At 51.5% G+C, this 5,414-nt stretch overlaps 1 long non-coding RNA gene across 1 annotated transcript; it reads left to right on the top strand.

Moving 5' to 3' along the window:
• The first annotated feature begins 3,015 nt into the window (after nucleotides 1–3,015).
• LOC135980445 (uncharacterized) lies at nucleotides 3,016–4,996 on the top strand. Its single transcript, XR_010597512.1, has 3 exons — nucleotides 3,016–3,088; nucleotides 4,244–4,327; nucleotides 4,790–4,996. It is a non-coding gene; the product is annotated as an uncharacterized LOC135980445 (long non-coding RNA).
• The last annotated feature ends 418 nt before the right edge of the window (nucleotides 4,997–5,414 follow it).

Raw genomic sequence — 5,414 nt, 5'->3', positions numbered from 1 at the left:
CAATATCTCATAATATAAACCTCCATGGCTATTCTATGTAATAGGGAAGTAGTGATAACTTGTTACATGTCTGATCAGAGCAATATCACGTGATAGAGGTGGCCATTCCTCTCTCCATTATAGGAAAGCACTAATCATTTTTAAATTGTGTGATGTAAGCAGTAACACGTGATCTAATACTGCAGCTCCTCTCTGCGTTACAGAAATGCATCCCACCTTTTTCAGTAAGGCAAAGATATGATTCACATTATTGTATCAACCCAGAAAAAACAACTCTGTAAGCTTCAAGGTAAGAATGAGTCCTGTGGCCAGTCCTGGGTGCCACGCTTTAGGAAAAACATGAGCAAATTGGCGTGAGGACAGCAACAAAAATGATAAGAGGTTTAGAAAACCTGATCTATATGGAAAGGTTGAAAGAATTGAGCATGTTTAATCTAGAGAAGGCTGAGGGGGAACAAGATAACAATCTTCAAATATGTTACTCTTGGGAGAATTCTGCACCATGTCGTCTGCAGATTTCTTTGGTTCCCCACAGAAAAATGACTTCTGAGGGGAAGCAAAGGGAAGTGCAGTCACTCCCCCGTCCCTGGCGGCCTGGAGCACCTGGAGGAGACGTAAATCAGCATGGTGGGGGGCAGGGAGGGCTGGGCGGGCAGGTGAGCGAGCAAGTGAATGAATGAAAGAGACTCTGTCCCTCTGGCTTGCCATTGTGACAGGCCTGGCGTGGAGGGACAGGGCTCTGGGGTGTTTGGAGGAAGACATGAGGCAGGCTCTGTCCCCTGAGGCAGAGCATAATGTAGCAGCCTGCCTGCTTAGTTGTTCCCATTCTTAGTGAATTGTTCCCATTCTTAATGAATTCCCCCAGGAGCATCAAACAGGTGTAAAAGTTTTAAGGCTTCTTTACTTTGCCAGAGTGGTGTAAAGAAGCCCTATTGTAAATGACAGTATGGCCTTATAAATGCTTATGGTGCTTGACTGATTAGAACTGGTCTAAATTTTTGGACTGAAACATTTTCCTATCAAAATGTACATCATTAACTGTTTACTTCTGACCTTTCTGGAGAGGGACAGTAGCCAATATAAACTATAAGTTTGATTCCCCAGCCCTCACTTGCTCTTCAGTTCCCTATCATGTAATATGAACATATGGCTGCATATAACATTGTTATATCTTGACTAATAACTAGAAATAAAGGGTCAAGCCTAGCTACATTACTATTAGACAAAGAGGATTTGGGGATTTCCTCCAATGATCCCTACTTCTATTCTCCATCCATTGTATTGTAGTTTAAATAAATTTCCAAAATAATTGAAACCGGTGTGATTATATTGCGTTATTTTGACACATAAAATATGTTGAATTTTAATATATTGTATGTAGAATTTTTAAAGTTTTGGTGCAGAATTCGCCCAGGAATAGTATGTGCTAGAAAGAGAATGGTGATCAATTGTTTTCCATGTCCACCAAGGACAAGAAGTAATTGGCTTAGATTGCTGCAAGGGAGATTTAGGTGAGATATTAGGAAAAACTTTCTAACTATAAGGGTGGTTAAGCACTGGGACAGCCGTGGCGTAGCTAACATGGGACATTTGGGTGGGCCCCGACTTTGGGTGGGCGGGCAATGATGGGGAAGAGGGGGAGCAGGAGGGATCGAGGTCCCATCTCCTCCAACTGGCCTTGCGGGGGGCGATGGATGCTCTGGCCAGGGGCTCCCAGAGATCTCACAGGTGCACCCAGCTCTGGAAGGAGATGCTATTCTCCAGCGCTCACAGCTCCTGGCACCCATCCCGTCCCACCGCCCCATGCCGGGCGAAGCTCCTTGAGATGGCACAGCAGGCCGACCTTTTTTGAGGATCTCCTCTGCCACCGCCGAGCCACCCACTCACCCGCCCACCCTCCTCCTGCTGCTGCACGGCACGTGCATCTGGCACTCCGCTGCTGTGCCACTGCTGTCCCTCTCCCTCAGCTGGCCGGGGCTGTGTGTAATGCATCCAGCATGCAGGGTCCTCCAGGTCTGGGTGGAGCTAGTGCTAGGGCTAGAGCAGAGCCGGGGCTGGGGGGTCGACCTGGATGCTAAGTGGGTGAAGAAAGAGAGGGAAAGCCCAATTTTCCAAATATTTGGCAAATATTTACCACCTGGCAAAAGTTGGAAAACAATTATAAAAAGGGGGAAAACCGACTATTCTCAGAAGAAAATTTGCGGGGGAGGGGTGTGTTCCAAAAACTAAAAATGTTTTGACTAAACCCTCTTTTTTAACAACATTTAGTTCCTGCATTTTAGTCAGAATTGTTTTGGTCATCTCAATAAATAACAGGGCTTCTTCTTTAGCTCAAGCCATGGGGGTCTGGGCCTTTGGAGCAGGAGGAGCTGAGTTCTATCCCTACTGTAGCCCTACAGGACTAATTGGCCACAGTGTGTAATGGTGAATTTCTAGGTGCCCTGCAGTCACTACAATATGTCATTTCAGGGCACTGAGCGCTTTGGCCCTGACCCAGCAAAGCTTGCTTTACTTTAGGCACATGACTTGTCCCATTGACCTCAGACAGCCTTAAAGTTAAACACTTGGCAGGATCGAGCCCCTACATCCCTTCATTAGCATCACAGCATATTATCAGCACCAGCACATGGTGTAAAGCTGGAAATTCTCTCTGCGTAACAAGGAAAGTCCACGTTTTACGGTGTTCTAGCAGCAACTAATCACCCATGGTAGAACACTGCAATATCCTCCCCTGGGGAGTGAGGAGGCAATAACTTGTTAGTACCAATTTCCAACTATTATCTGCTGGCTTCATGAGAATGATTATTACATGAGAATTTGCAAGTCTCCCTCTTTCTCTGATTCATGCCCTGCTCTTTCTTTCTTTCTTTCTTTCTTTCTTTCTTTCTTTCTTTCTTTCTTTTACCCAGCATTTTCTTCTCCCCATCTCTCTCCATCACCCCGGCCAGATGTTTCTGCCACCAGGTGCTCAATATCTCTGCAGGTTCTCACCTTTCTCATTTTCCTTCCCCTTCCCTTTTCCTCCCCAACCCGAAGCCTGAAGGGTTTGAGAAGGAAACGACCTACAACTTCCTGCTCTGTGCAGCTGGTAAGAGTCCCACCCCTCCTGACCTGCCTCTGCAAAAGGAAGTGTGGAAACCCCGGATGTCCAAGGGGAAGAGCTAACTAGAAGCAGTAATATGGAACTGAGAAAGTGGGACACCTCCAGCTGGTTAACAAGGAAACGTTTCCTAACACTGAAGGGCTGGAATGCCCCCAAGGGAAGGGCTGGAAGCATAGGTCTTCGGGAATGGTTCCTGGGGGAATGGGCTAGATTAGGGTTACCATATTTTAAGTGTCCAAAAAGAGGACACTCCACGGGGCCCCGGCCCCACCCCAACTCGGCCCCTCCCCTGAACGCTTCGTCCCCCTGCCCTTCCCCCTCCCCCTCCCCTGCTTCCCGTGAACATTTGATTCACGGGAAGTCTGAAGCAGGCAGGCAGCAGGTAAGCTGGGGCTGGGGTTGGGGGGTGCAGCCCAATCCCCCCCCCCCCCCCCCAGCTGAGCAGCTCGCTGGCCCAGGCCAAGAGGCTCTGGCCCCGGCATCTCCCGCCTGGCTCGGCTCGGGCCCTGGGGCACCGGCCCCCAGCCGAGCACCGCCGGCCCCGGCCCCTGGCCGAGCACCGCTGGCCCCGGCCCCGCACCGCTGGGCCCCGGCCCTCGGCCCCGCACCGCCGGCCCCAGCGGCTCTGGCCCCCAGCCAAGCACCGCCGGCCCCTCCCTCCCTATTTGCCCGGACATGTCCAGCTTTTTGGGATTTCCTCCCGGACGGGGATTTGAGGCCCAAAAAGCCGGACATGTCCGGGAAAATCCGGACATATGGTAACCCTAGGCTAGATGGGATTTAATGGGGCTTTCCCCTTCTTGCAGTCTCTGATTCCATGGAGTGAAATTACAAACTGGAAGGTGCCAGAGAAAGAGCTGGAGACTGCAGTTCCCTTGTTTCACCAGGTGGTGGCACCTCGCTCCATGTGAAGGGCTGGGATGGCGGGTGAGGGGATCCACACCTGAGAGGGGAGTTGGGGATGGGTGGGGGGTTCACTATAAAGCTATGGAGGAATGGAGCTGCTAAAGGCAGGGAGCCCCTGTGCAGTGCCAGGGGAAAGACAGCAGCAGGGGCAGTGTCCCAGCTCCTGTGCTGGGGCCTGGTCACCGCTACACGGGGGGATTTTACTACAATTCCATCTATGTCACTTTTCCCCAGGAAAGACAGTGCCTCAGCCAGTGTCCCTGAAGCTCCCAGAGAACGTGGTGCAGGGCTCGGCCAGAGCCTATTTCTCAGTGCTGGGTAAGTGAGGCCGTCCGAAGAGCCCGGCTTTGGGTGCTGTTGCCGTCCCTTCCCCGTGCCTGACGTTAGTGGTCTTTCCACCCATTCCACTCCTCACCCCGTTGTGCACCCGTCACAGCCACTCCATTTATCCCCCAGCTACCCACTGCTGCAGTCTCTTGCTAGCACTTCACCCCTTTTTCTCTCTCCTTCCCCTGTCTCTGCCTCTGGGCCCACGTCTCTAGCAATCCGTCCAGCCTAGTGCTCCCATCTGTCCTTCCAGGAGCACGCCCTTCACTTTGCCTTTCATGTGTCCCTTCTCTGTCTCCTTCTTTCTCTGTGTGTCTCTCTCTTTCCCTCCTATTGCCTGTGATCTCACAAGCCTGTTATGGATGTCTCACACTAGCATCCTTGCTCTGTGGTGCACTCTGCCTCCGCAGGCCGGCTCTGGGCCACACTGACTCCCTGTATCTCCATCCCCAGGCGATATCCTGGGCACAGCCATGCAGAACCTGCAGCAGCTCCTCCAGATGCCCTTCGGCTGCGGGGAGCAGAACATGGTCCTGTTTGCCCCCAACATCTACGTCCTGGACTATCTGAATAAGACGGGGCAGCTGAGCGAGGAGACCAAATCCAAGGCCATCGGATACTTAGTCAGCGGTGAGAAGGGACGGGGCTTTTGTTTCTTCACTTGCTCCCTTCCAAGGTTGTGCTGGGAGCTTTTTGTGTCTGCCTTGCTCAGATAATGCTCCAACTGGGAAGGATAGACAGACTGAGGGGACCACCTGTCTCTTGGGTGGGAGAGGGAACGCACTTGTACCTTCTCAACCCTGTCATCCCATTGCTCTCCAGTGTGTGAGCCCAGTGGTAATTCACTCTTACCCAGCAAACCAGACTCGGGTCCTCAGATGGTCTATAGGCCTTTCCTAGCCACCAGTGTATTGGCAGCACCGTCACAACTGACCCCTCGTCATTCACCTTTGAACCAGGGCCTCTGACACCCTTCCCCCTCACCCCGCACCAGAGGTCAGAGGTTCCCTTTCCCAGGAGCTACTCCGAGTAGTTACTTCATTAATGGTTGGTGTTACAATTGATCGCTTCCCAACAG

The sequence above is a fragment of the Chrysemys picta genome, unplaced genomic scaffold, assembly GCF_011386835.1.
Source record: "Chrysemys picta bellii isolate R12L10 unplaced genomic scaffold, ASM1138683v2 scaf3375, whole genome shotgun sequence".
Classification (NCBI taxonomy): domain Eukaryota; kingdom Metazoa; phylum Chordata; order Testudines; family Emydidae; genus Chrysemys; species Chrysemys picta.
This window is presented reverse-complemented; position numbering and strand designations above follow the sequence as displayed.